The sequence below is a fragment of the Pan paniscus genome, chromosome 10, assembly GCF_029289425.2.
Source record: "Pan paniscus chromosome 10, NHGRI_mPanPan1-v2.0_pri, whole genome shotgun sequence".
Classification (NCBI taxonomy): Eukaryota; Metazoa; Chordata; class Mammalia; order Primates; family Hominidae; genus Pan; species Pan paniscus.
In genome coordinates, this window is record NC_073259.2 from 99,390,922 (window position 1) to 99,404,717 (window position 13,796).

At 39.1% G+C, this 13,796-nt stretch overlaps 1 long non-coding RNA gene across 1 annotated transcript; it reads left to right on the plus strand.

Moving 5' to 3' along the window:
- Positions 1-2,479: 2,479 nt before the first annotated feature.
- On the plus strand, positions 2,480-9,366 carry LOC134728450 (uncharacterized). Its single transcript, XR_010108861.1, has 3 exons — positions 2,480-3,168; positions 7,186-7,228; positions 8,688-9,366. It is a non-coding gene; the product is annotated as an uncharacterized LOC134728450 (long non-coding RNA).
- The last annotated feature ends 4,430 nt before the right edge of the window (positions 9,367-13,796 follow it).

A 13,796-nucleotide genomic window follows, 5' to 3' on the forward strand; every position in this document is an offset into this window, starting at 1 on the left:
TTATCCCTTGGTGATTTCCAATCCTGCCAAACCTCTGTGAAAAAACACGCTAGGCATATAGTGTCCCAATAAGGAAAAATCACTGCGTCAGAAAAAGTGCCTATGATCACCAATGTGCTTGAACCTATTAATTATAGGGAACTAAACATTTTCTCTGGATTTTGTGACTCCTATTGGAGGTTTCATTGACTTCTCAGTTATCATAGTAAAAACCCTGGGACGTGTGGTTTAAAGAAGGAAAATGTTAAGTGCAATTGGAGTGCGTTCCTGCTTCTCCACCACCTCCCTGAAGCCCCGTCATATCCCTTGTTAGTTCTACCATGTCTTTCAGATGCCAATTTTTAGTCCACAGGAGGAACATGAGCATGCCAGAAGCTGTCACCATGTGGAATTGTTCTGAAAGTCACACATACTGTCCTCTTCACAGGTTAACATTCCTGGCCCAAGAATTTACCATTGCAGAAAAGTAATATGGATACTTTTTGAATTATGACATAATAGTTCATATATGTGCATACACCAATGCTTAATTAGATAACCAAATGGTAATGAAAGGCAGCCATAGCTGGCCCAGCCTATGGGCCTTCCTGAAAATACCGTATTCAAAATAGTGAAATTATTCTCAGGGAGGAGGTGAGAAAAATCAGGGATCCCAAAGGGATGGTACATATTTCTGAGAATATGGGAAAGAAACTGTGCTGTTCTGTGCACACCACCTCCTGGTTTTGGTAACTTGTTCAGGAAGAGGGCTTTACGATAAATCTGGGTCAGGGTTTTTGGCCCAAATTGGCAGAAGCTATCAATTGATTCTAAATGCTAGACCCATGTCTCCACATCCAATAGACATTATTATCAGAGTCTACCTGATCTGGAATCTGTTTGTTGCAACAAACCCTAGGGGTTAGTTGTGCACAAATCTCTAATCTTTGGAACCAGAGAGACGAGGATTGTTAATGATGGAATAAATCAACTGTTATAAACAAATTCTGGCTAAACTTGTGAACACTTCCTCCTTTGCATTTTGTACTCCTAATGGTCCCTCCTTGGCTGGGGGTGGGAATTCCTTAGGTTCAGCACTGCTCCTGGGTGGACTGTCACCAACCCCCTGCTTTTCTTTGTTCTCCGTGGGTCGAGTTATTTGCCTAGTCAGGCCCAATGTGAGAACCTGTATATTTCAGTTGCAGGTGCTGAATTCATGCACTACTTTCATTCACTCTCTGTGAGCGCTGTGGAACAAGGTGTCAAGGAGGAAGTGTTCACATGTTTAACCAGAATTCGTTTATAACAGTTGATTTATTCCATCATATTCTTATATTGACACCAGAAATACTGCTTCTGGATTTCCACTTATTTTTACCATTCAGGAAGACTGGTTTGTTCCTGATCTCTACTTCAAGGGGGATGTAAGAGTAGAAATGTGTGGGTAACTTTTTCAGTGTCCAGTTTGCTTTAAGATTGTTACAGAAATTGAACTGGGTGTATATTAACTTTCCTTTCCCCCATCACTGTGGGAAGAGTTTCCTTTACAGTATCTAGATGCAGATGAAGAGTTCTGGAGCCATGACATTGGTGAAACTATTCACATTGCACAATGGTCAAGGCTGCATAGTAATTTTCCCCATTATCTACCTACTTCTCCAGTCACATTTAACTCCACACTACTGCTTTTCCCTCTTCCTCTTTCACTGTGCATTTTTCCCTGCTACCACAGGCCATTTGCATGTGCTGCCCAGCCATCTGCAACACTCCTCTCACCTACTTGCTTGCCTCTGGCACTCCCTCCTCTAAACACACACGTTTAGTTTGTATTCATCCTTCAGACCTCAGGTGAAGTAGCACATCTTAGAAGAAACGCTTTTTGAATCTTAAAGAGCACTCAAATCCTTATAATATGCAAACTTGAACTGTCATTTCTACAAAAGTATATCTTAGCTTGAAATTTGCATACATTAATATTAATATGATTAATGTCCCTCTACCCTGTTTGGCTCTAATCACACTGACAGCAAGGAGTGGGTCTTTTATGCCAACTATTATATTACCAGCACTCAACATATGCATGGTAAATAGGAGGTGTTCAATAAATATTTTGTGACTGAATGCATGAATCTATATTTGTCCCTGGCATATAATAAGCCTTTGTCACTCTCTCTTTCACATACACACACACATACACACACACACACATCTTAAATAAATATATCAACTAAACAAGTTAATATATGTTAAGTGAATTTATGAAAAAATTGTTTACAATGCTGTGTGGTAGAGTGGAATGAACAGGAACTTTACAGTCAGGCATTTAGGACCTAACAGCAGTTCTTCAATTAACTGGCTGTCTGAGTTTGGCAAGTTATCTTACCTCTCTGAGCCTCAGTTTCCTCATCTGAGAAGAGGATAAGAGCTTTGAGCTTAGTTGTCAAAGTCAAATGAGATAACGTTAAAAAACTGCCTAGCCGAGTGGTGAGTATTCCGTAAGTGCTTAATAAATGGAAGCTACTGCCATGATTGAATTTGTATTATCATTATGTTAAAGCAGGGAATAGAGGTCAGTTTAGTTGAATTAAACACACAAAAAAAACAGTGCTGGCTACATAAATTGGTTCAGTAACTAGCTGTAGAATAAATGAATAAATTCATTTTGAGAATCACTTGAAATCTGTACTGTGAACAAAGTATTTTTCAAGAGTATTTTAGAACAACTCAGAATCCCGCCGCTAGGTGTCGATAAATATACACTATAAAAACAAGACCTGGCTTCCTAGATTCTGAATCTGCCGTTAAATTTTCTTGTTAAAATATTAGAGCGCCTCAATTATTTATAAGTAAAATCATGTGTATCATCAATCAAAAGTTTCCAACTATCTAGGAGTGTCTATCAAGTAAATCAAATTTTCACACTCTTTCTTGTTTTCGTTTTCTTTCCTTTTTCTTTTCTTTTTTTTTTTTTGAAAAATACTAGGAAACACACTCGCTTCAGCCTGCACCAACCAAAATGACTGCTCAAAGGCCATTCAGCCCCTTTATCACTGTGGCTCAACTTTGATTTTCTTCCCAGTTCATCCATGATTCAGACTTCTTCTGTTTCAGGAGCTTTGCCCATGCGTTCTGCCACCTTCTGCCAGGAATTACACCTGTCCCACCCCGTCAAGTCTCCTGAATGTCCAGGTAAAGATTTATTTTTCCTTTGGGTCTCAAAAATGTATTCTAGTCACCCTTCACTAGATATGGATTCCCTGTTACAAACTATATTAGTTTCCTGAACCTACTGTAACAAAATACCATAGACTGAATGGTTTAAACAACTAAAGTTATTTTCTCACAGTTCTAAATGATGGAAGTCCTAATGTTACCTGAAAGGGTCCCAATCCAGACCCTTAAAGAGGGTTCTTGGATCTCACTCAAGAAAGAATTCAGGGAGAGTCTGTAAAGTGAAAGAAACTTTATTAAGAAAGTAAAGGAATAAAAGAATGGCTATTCCTTAGGCAGAGCAGCCCCGAGGGCTGCTGGTGGCCCATTTTTATGGTTATTTCTTGATTATATGCTAAACAAGGGGTGGATTATTTATGCCTCCTCTTTTTAGACCAAATAGGGTAACTTCCTGATGTTGACATGGCATTTGTAAACTGTCCTAGTGCTGGGACATAGCATTGAGTGCTGTCATAGCATTGAGGACGACCAGAGGTCGGTCTTGTCACCATCTTTGTTTCAGCAGGTTTTAGCCAGCTTCTTTACTGCAAACTGTTTTATCAGCAAGGTCTTTATGACCTGTATCTTGTGCCGACCTCCTATCTCATCCTGTGACTTAGAATGTCTAACCATCTGGGGAGGCAGTCCAGTAGGTCTCAGCCTTATTTTGCCCAGCACCTATTCAAGATGGAATTGCTGTGGTCCAAACGCCTCTGACACTAGATCAAGGTGTCAGCAGGGTTGGTATCTTGAGGCGAAGAAAGGAGCCCTCTTACCCTGGCTTCTATGACTGTCTTCTCCTCATATCTTCACATTGTCTTTTCTCTGTACATGACTGTGTCCTAAACTCTTTTAAAAAGAACATCAATCATATTGGAACAGGGACCACCCTAACGGCCTCATTTTAATTTAGTTTTCTCTTTAAATATCCTATCTCCAAATGTAATCATATTCTGAGATGCTGGAGGTTAGTACTTTAACATCAGAACTTCAGAGGAACACATTTCAGCAAATAAAAATACACTCTCACACACCTCAAAAGTTCTCAATATTATTTACTATAACTGCTATTATTGATATGTGCAAGTCATTAACTTAATGTCTATTATGTGCCTAAAATCTATAAGTTTCCATAAGGGCAGGAACCATGTCTGTTTGGTTAAAGAGGTAACCTCAATATCCTGCAACTGTGCTCAATGTCTAGTACATAGTAGGTTGTCTTTTTCTATTATTGCATTAATATCATCTTTATTTTTATTTCCTACATAACTCCAATGTCTGGCACAAAGTGGCTCAGTAAATATTTAATTAAAGAAATATATTTAATAGCCAGCAGCTAAAAAGAATGCTCTGGATGCTTTTTCCTTTTTTTTAACTGACTCCTTACTCTCATTAGCATGACAGCCCACTAAAGTGGCTACATATTTGGCATCAGCAAAGAGAAGAAAGTTTCCCACAGACAGATAGGTGCATAATAGTAAATCAGCCCCAGCCCAGGTTTAACAGTTGTACTTTGGGTGGCTTGATAAGAATAAACATGTGCCAGTTTATAGAAGCGGACACCCTACAGAGCCATATTCAGTACTTTCCTTAGTCCCAGGCACTGGGGCCTCTGTTCTGGCCCGAACTGCTCCTCTGCCAGCTGCAGCCCTCTCTTACTATGAGAAGTCTGTGTGGCAAGGGTACAGGACTATCTGTAAACCACAATCCCTATTTTTCTAGATCTCTGGCCAGGTACTCAAGACTCTGATATTCCCTGCCAAAGTGGCTCTCTGCTTGCTGCTGGGGTTTGCAGAGTCTTCTTCCCCAGATTCATTCTGCTGAGGCAACCTCAGGCCCAAGAGAAAGCAGGAGATTCCTCAAGGTGTGGGACAGAGCCAGATGTGGAGAAAACATAGGGGCAGGACATGCAGGGTTAGGAGCACCCATCTGATCTCGTGGCTTTGTCCCCCCAAATATAGGGGTAGACCTGGATGTCTTTGTATATTTTATACGCTGATGTTTCACCTAACACGTTCTATTAGAACACATAGGAAAGTTTCCTAAGATGCTATCCCAGGAATTCTTATGCCTCTGTAGAGTCATTGTTATTGAACATGTGCGGTGCCTGGAGCCAGACAAGCCTAAGCTTCAACATCAATTCTACCTCCACCATTTGTGTGACTTTAGACATGTCACTTAAACTTTCTGAGCTTTAGTTTCCCCAACTGAAAAAAAGGAAGTTAAATCAAATCATATGTTTATGACAAAACTTTGAGTGTGATGTTTCCTGTTGCCCTGGAATTAATTGCCAGCACCCAAGGCTGAGGATGAAAGAGGTATTATGAATCCCACATTTAAATGAGACATCAGTGAAATATTCACCAACAATTAAGGCCAGATACCTCCCATAGGACATATGAAGAAACAGCCAAACCCTCTCTGCTACCCCCATCATCACCCAGCCTCCTCCCTCAGTCTGTTTCAGTAGAGTCCTGGGAAGAGTAATATAAAAAGCATGAGGAATGCAAGAAATAATATATAGTAATTGAAAAACGCATACACAGCAGAAAAGCAATAGGCGAAACACTGGCAAAAAAAAATATATGGAAAATAATAGACCTGGTATTCCTAATGAGCCATAAAGTAAATGGCAGCAATATGAAATGATTAAATATAAAACATAATTCTTTTCAGGCTCTTGCATCTATGAAGTAAGCCTTCCTTTTTAATCATGATGGGCACATGCACTAAGAGAAACATGGACCTGTTTTTAACCCTTGATGTTGAGAACACAGAGAAAAGGTGAAGAGATTATCAACTAACTGGGGAAAGCTATGTAAAAAGGACTAAGGAAACAATATTCAGGAAGGAGGAATACAAGAGGAATAGAAACAACTTTTTTCTCTTCTTCAAGTACCTGAAAGTGTGATCTTTTTCAGAGCTCTGTTGTATAGTCTTTTTTTTGAGACAGGGTGTCTTGCTCTGTCATCCATGCTGGAGTGCAGTGGTGCAATCACAGCTTATTGCAGCCTCGACCTCCTGGGCTCAAGTGATTCTTCCACCACAGCTTCCTGAGTAGTTAGGACTACAGGTGCACACCACCATGTCCAGCTAATTTTTGTGCGTATATTTGTATAGAGATGATGTTTCAACATGTTGCCCAGGCTGCTCTTGAACTCCTGGGCTCAAGCGATTCTCCTGCCTTGGCCTTCTGAAGTGCTGGGATTCCAGGCCTGGGCCACAGCACCCAGCCTGTATAGTTTTTGAAAAAGACAACATTGGAGGAATTGAATTTCTTTAGCAGTAGTAGGATTGAGGACAATGATATATAATTATAAACCAGAAATATAAAAGAACCTTTGCCATTATATTCTTTTGGCACTTTCTATGGGACAATTATCTATAAGCTAAAGGACAGAGCAAACTCTCTTATTACCAAGATGAATTGGCTGGAAAAATGCTCTCATTGTAAGTTGTTTGTCCAAATTAGGTAGACAGTTTACTGATCAGAAGATTGAAATAGAGCAATTCAACACCTGATGCTAGTGGAAATATTTCAGCTTTGTGTTCAAATCCTGGCTCTTACCTAGTAGCTGCACAATTTTAGGTGTCACTCGAAATTGCTGGGCCTAGTTCCTTCCCAGAAGAAAGAGAAATCACATTGTCTGCCTAGCAGACAGTGTTGGGAGGGTAAAAAATGACTCCAAATGCAAAGGACCAAGATTGCATCTTGCAGAGTAGAAATGCTCCCTCTTTGCCAGTTATTCCTGCCTCAGTAGTTTTGAAATTCTACCCTACAAATAAAATGGGAAGTAGTACTGTGCCAATTATAGAACTTACAATATTAATAAATCTTGACATATTAATATCTTTTATATTAAAAACAAATTTCTAATTCTTATACCTTTAAAAATTGCTGTAATTTTACTTATATATTCAAAAAAAATGAGGCCTATAAAAGTCCAGTTACTAGTTTTTATTTATTTTTATTTATGTATTTATTTTGCACTACAGATAGAACCAGCCATCAAATCTAGCTTTCTCCTATTTGGAAAAAGTGAGTTCTCCTTTTAATTTGATTAATAAATAATTAAAGAGAAGAAAAATGGCTTTGTCACAGATACTCTCTTAAATTGATCAAGTGGTTACTTTTGATTAACTCAGAGGTTAATAACTGAAGGTTTTGCTCCTCTTTGTGGATGTTGGTGGTGTTGCCACACCCAGATCCACTGCACCTGCTATGGCACCCCCGCTCAGTTGCTGAGATGACAGCTGTTCACAGCTCACACCTACCCCATCTCTGGAGAATTTCCTTCTTCAAGCCTGAGGGGTTATGTCCATCCCACCCCAGCCTTCTACAACCCACAGCTAATGACAGGCTGACAGGGAGAAAATGGTGGAGCATTTGCCTCAAGGCAGGACCCACCATGAGGTGCAATTTATGCTCCAGAGCTCTGCTCCCCATGGATTGAGGCTGAACCTCCTCTTCAGCTGAGACCACATTCCTGCTTAGCTCCTTCCCTGCCCTGTCCTATTCTCTTCTCTTTCTTCTCTTGAAGGCGCTCCTTACCTAAAACAGCTCCACCTGAATTCCTGTCACAGGTTCTGTTCCTAGGAAATCCAACCTAAGATGCTGGAGAAATGAGATGATTCGTGATCAATTTTATTTTTGTAAAACATTCTAAGAATGAAAGTTAGGATTCAGTTATAATGCAAAAAGAGAAAACACTTAAAACTCAGAGTTCTAAAACAATTTAAATTTCATTTCTGTCATTTGAAATCAGACAAATTATAAGAATTTAAAGGGAATCTTAAAATGTTGAAAGCATTCCTATTGCATTTATCACAGATCAATAATGGGATAAAACAGAAATTTGCCACATAAAACAGCCCATTAAGTTTCTCAATGTTATTAATAACGCCATTAGGGAAAAATATTTTCCCCACCTCTATACCCACCCATGCTTTTCAGCCTCTTGTTTTTTCTGTTTCCAAAGTTTAGAGAGAACAATGGTGACCTCCAGTGGCCAATAAGGCAATTTTTGGTCAAAACTCCCAAATTAAGTCACAGAGATACTGCGCCCTAATGTTCATAGATTTTTTTTTTTATAGTTTGCACAGTGTGTTAACCTCTATTGATATACTGTTAAAGATTTTAGAACTCAAATATCCTCTTTTTAATCACAAGCCTAAGGTAGAGTATCGCTTATAACACCATCCAAAGTTTTTAAAATAAACTGAGATTATTCCAAAGGAGTATGGGGTTTTAAACCCACAAATAATGAGAAAATTAAATGAGAGAAATTAAGGTTTTAACATACTAAATTACATTATTTCTAATTTCTATGGTGTTTTGTTATTGGGTGAAAATACATTTTTAAGTACCATGTTACAACTAAACATGAATAACCCATTGCTAAATACTGACCCAAAATACTACATCTGATTTGCCTACTTTCATTTAACTGAAGAAATATGCAACTGAAACTAATGGTCTTTATTTATTTTCTTTGTAGAGACAGGGGTCTCCCTGTGTTGCCCAGAATGGTCTTGAACTCCTGCTCTTCAAGCAATCTTCCTGCCTTGGTCTCTCAAAGTGCTGGGATTACAAGTGTGAGCCACTATACCCGGTCATAGCGCTCTTATAAAATGCATCATCATATTTATTTTATAAATTCAGAAACAGAGGTCTGTATAGAGAAGTTTTGAAGTTACTAGGGACCTGAAAATCATACTGAAGATGTCTGCAACTAAAAACTCGAAGAGTTCCGAGGCTAGAGGGGTCAGGAGATGAATAAAAACGTTAGTCCCAGCTGATCACAATGAGGTTAATCACAATACTAATTAAAAATACTACAGATCCTAGGACAATGGTCAGAAGAAGAGTGACTATACTTTCCTGTTTGCCCTTGGAAAATCGAGGGCTGACTTTTCTACGTGCTCAGATAACCTAAATTGATAGAGAGAAAGCTAGCAGAGGATAAGATAAACTAGTTAACTGTAAATAAGATTTTGCTGTTGGAGAATCTTCTTGTTGCTCTGGTTTTAGATAGCGGAGGAAGCCAAAAAATATCTGCTTTAAGTTACCAGGAGTTGATGTTCATCCCTGCTGAAGTTAACAGGTTGCTTCTCTTTTTCTGGTGTATTCTTACTTTACTGGCGAAGAGAAAATAAATTAATACCTTATTGTTAAAAGGACTGTAGTGGGAGAAACTCTTTTATAAACTAGGTGATTTTGTATGATTTTCTGATAGAAAATATTTGATCAGTTAATTGTCTTTAGACTCCGGATTTCCACTGGCCAAATATTGTTTATCTTCTTGGAGTGCTTTGGCGGGCTTTCTTTCCTTAGGAAATGAGTTGGAAAACATCAGTGATACTTCAAAGCCATAGCTTGAGGTTATCATCTGATTTATGAAATGACTATTTCCATCATTTATCAGAACACACAGTCCTTCCTGTGGAATTGGAATCCTAGTATGTAAATAAAATTGGGGAACTGCTGATTTTCACATCATTGTAGGAAACAACTGAACGAAAAGGTCCATACCAAAATGACAAGAGTTGGATTTTTTTGGGGCGGGGGGGGATGGAGTCTCCCTCTGTCGCCCAGGCTGGAGTGCAGTGGCATGATCTCGGTTCACTGCAACCTCCGCCTCCCGGGTTCAAGTGATTCTCCTGCCTCAGCCTCCCCAAGTAACTGGGACTATAGGAGCGCGCCACCACGCCCACATAATTTTTTTTTTTTTTTTTTTTTTTAATTTTTAGTAGAGACGAGGTTTCACCGTGTTGGCCAGGCTGGTCTCAAACTCTTGACCTTGGGTCAAGAGCCTCGCCTCCCAAAGTGCTGTGATTACAGGCGTGAACCACTGCGCCTGGCCCAAAATGACAAGAGCCTTAACATCTTTGTAAGGTACGGGAGATAATTTGACGAATTTAACATTTTGGAGATTGGGAAACACAACCTGTTTTTCTTAATTTATGTTCAGGGATATACTTTACCAAATGAGGTCATTAACTGTCTCTCTAACATGTCCATAGATTTTCCCCATTTCTTAATTTTCCTTTCCCTCAACAACAGGAAGTCAGGAAAAGTGGATCTCATTCTCATGTGTCTCTGTCTTGTTATTTTAGCTTTGGAAAGTTACAGAACCTCTGTACTCTTTAGATTTCCCACCCCTTAAATGAGAATCATAGGTCAGGAAACCTAGACATTAAAAAATAAAATAAAATAAAATAAAATAAAATAAAATAAAATAAAATTCTGATGCTGCCCTGAGAGATTCTGATGCAGGCGATATTCGTGAGCTTGGGAAATGAAGATATATATTTCTAGATAGCTGTCTAGGTGGTATCCATTATAAGCCAGTCTTTGGCACTGCTGGGTAATATTAGATGATCTCTGAGGACTTTTACAGACTTATGAATATAAAGTCTATTCTTCAGTAATAGTAAATTTTGATGTGAAATGGTTTTCTTACCTCAAGAATGTCAATTGTTCAAATGGTAACTTCCAAGTCATTATGCATATTCTTGGTAATATCAAATGTCCATTCATCTCAATGGGAAAGGAGGGAAGAAAGAATAGAAAAAAAATCAAATCAGTTAAACCTGGGTTTGGGGGACTGGCCAGACATTACACAGAATGAATTTTTGATTTTTCTTTAGTTGTGATGTTACGTAAATATTTCAATGAGGGGTCTCATCAGAATATAAATGGTATACTTAACTGAGAGTAACAAAGGAAAGTTTTACAAAAAGACTATTCTGTTCAAATATGGACAGGGTGAAAGGAAACCAGAAAGTGAAGTTGCAGTGCCCTGGGGCTAACATCAAGGAGGAGCTATTAATTACCCTCCTGAGCCTAAGGGAAAAGAGGAAGGAACCATTACCAGGATAAAGAGATTTAAGGCTGCTCAGTGAGAGCTGTTTTGGTCACGTGACAAAGCCAACCTGAAGTAATGTGACAGGAAAAAAGTCGAAGGACTGCATCCCTGGCCTTAATTTTCTCTTTTCCAATGTGCTTTGGATGCCTAGTGCCTCCCATTGACTGATTCTAAATCTAAGGAAAGGCAAGGGCTGTGCAATGCCTATGTAAAGACAATCCCCTGAGGGCACAGAGGAAGGAGTGGAGGGACACAGAGGGATAGGAGGTAGTTAAGCTGCAAAAAGACCCAGCTCTTCCCCAGTGGTTTCAAACCTCCCCAATGTGAACATTCTTCTGTAATGTTGTTTCTTGACTTATTCACAAGAATGCTTCCTATTTAGCTCCATAACCCAGCTCAGATGACGTCTGATCTATGAAGTTGTCCTCACCCTTTGCCCACAAACCCATCTGTGTATGACCTCAAAACCAACTTTTAAAATTGCTCTTTTCATATCATGTTATAGGCCCACATCTAAATTATTATTGAATTGCCCATATTTTCAATAATCCAGGGCAAAATGTCCTTGAGGATTTGGTTGAGTCAAATTAAGGGGTCTGATAGAATAGACTGTTAATATATTTGTTTTTTGTTTTGTTTTGAGATGGAGTCTCTCTCTGTCACCTAGGCTGGAGTGCAGTGGCACGATCTCAGCTCACTGCAACCTCTGCCTCCTGGGTTCAAGCCATTCTCCTCCCTCAGCCTCCCAAATAGCTGAGATAACAGGAGCACACCACCACATCCGGCTAATTTTTGTATTTTTAGTAGAGACGTATTTTTGCCATGTTGGCCAGGGTGGTCTTGAACTCCTGACCTCAGGTGATCCGCCAACCTTGGCCTCCCAAAGTGCTAGGATTACAGGTGTAAGCCACCATGCCTGGCCTCTATTCTTCATTTCTAACTCACCATTTTCGACCCACCTTTTTCCCAATCTCCATGAAACTTAATGTCCATGTCACTAAGTTACCCGAAATATGACAATTCTATGTAAATGAAGGATTGCTTTCTTTTCATATACCACATTTTTAGTCATGTTTTCCTGTGGATCAATTACTGTTTTATGGGTAAATTCACATCTGCTGAATTTGGAAGCCTCTACTAAATAACATTGGCAAACCATTTCTTAGAAATAATTACTTTTGATAGACATATTTGTTTTTGTGACTTGACCATTTATTTCAGATACTTTTGAATGATTTTATTTGTAAATTATGGTTAAATGATATCTTGTATGTAAAGACATTAATGTAATACCTGATTTATAAAAAAAACTATCAACAAAAAAGCAACAATTATTATGTTTGGTAGTGCTAACGATAGCTTACACTTGTAAAACTGTAGTATTTTATGGCAATTTAATAGATATTATCTCATTTACTCCCATGAAGTAGATATTATCAGGACTTTCACATTACTGAAAAGATTGAAACTGATTACCTGAGTTTCTCAAACAAGATTACATAAGAGAAAAGCAACAGATTCCACTTTCAAATTCAAATTCCAAGTTGGAAAGCTGAATTTGAAAGTGGAATCTGTTGCTTTCCTCTTATGTGATATTGTTTTTGATTTCCAAGTCCACTGACATTTCACTATATTGTTTCTCTACGGAGCAAATGGCTTGTGTACTTCTGTGCACATGTTTTGTCCTAATATTATATTTTTTCTCACCCCTTTGAATTTATGATGCCCTAAATATGGAACCAAATTCTTCTCAGCCTCTAGAACTTAGAGATTCCCCTGTAGGGGGTACATGTATTGTCATGAGAAACCAGGTTATCTTCTTATATGGACCATTGTTCTAATTATACGACTCTTGAATTTTCTTGGCAGTTACTGCCTCTCTGGGTCTAAGTCTTAATTCATCACAAGGAATTGAATTTCTTCTCAATTTGGAGATCTCACTTGTTGTTGCCATCTGTTATGGCCTGAACTGTGTCCTCCCCAACCCACCAAATTCATATGTTGAAGCTCTAACCCCCAGTGCCTCAAAATGTGATTATATTTGGAGATATGGCTTTAAAGAGGTGATTAAATTAAAACAAGGCCATTAGGTTGGACTGTCTTAATCTGTTTTGACTGCTGAAACAAAAATATTATAAACTGGGTGGCTTATAAACAACAGGAATTTATGTTTCACAATTCTGGAGACTAGGAGGTCCAACATCAAGTTGCAGGTAGATTCTATGTCTGGTGACAGCTGCTTCCTGATTCATGAACGGATATCTTTTCACTGTGTCCCCACATGGTGGAAGGGAGTTGGGTGTGTTTTTGTTTGTTTGTTTGTTTGAGATAGAATTTCGCTCTTGTCACCCAGGCTGGAGTGTAGTGGCGTGATCTCGGCTCACTGCAACCTCTGCCTCCCGGATTCAAGTGGTTCTCCTGCCTCAGCCTCCCCAGTAGCTGGGATTACAGGTGCCTGCCACCATGCCCATCTAATTTTTGTATTTTTAGTAGAGATGGGGTTTCATCATGTAGGCCAGGGTGGTCTCGAACTCCTGACCTCAAGTGATCCGCCCACCTCGGCATCTCAAAGTGCTGGGATTACAGGTGTGAGCCACCGCTCCCGGCAGGAAGGGAACCTTTTTTCAGAGCACTAATCACATCCAAAAGGGCTTGCCCATTATCATACCAACGGGTTAGGATTCCAACATACAAATTTTGGAGTACATACACATTCAGTTGACTGCAAACCCCTCTCAG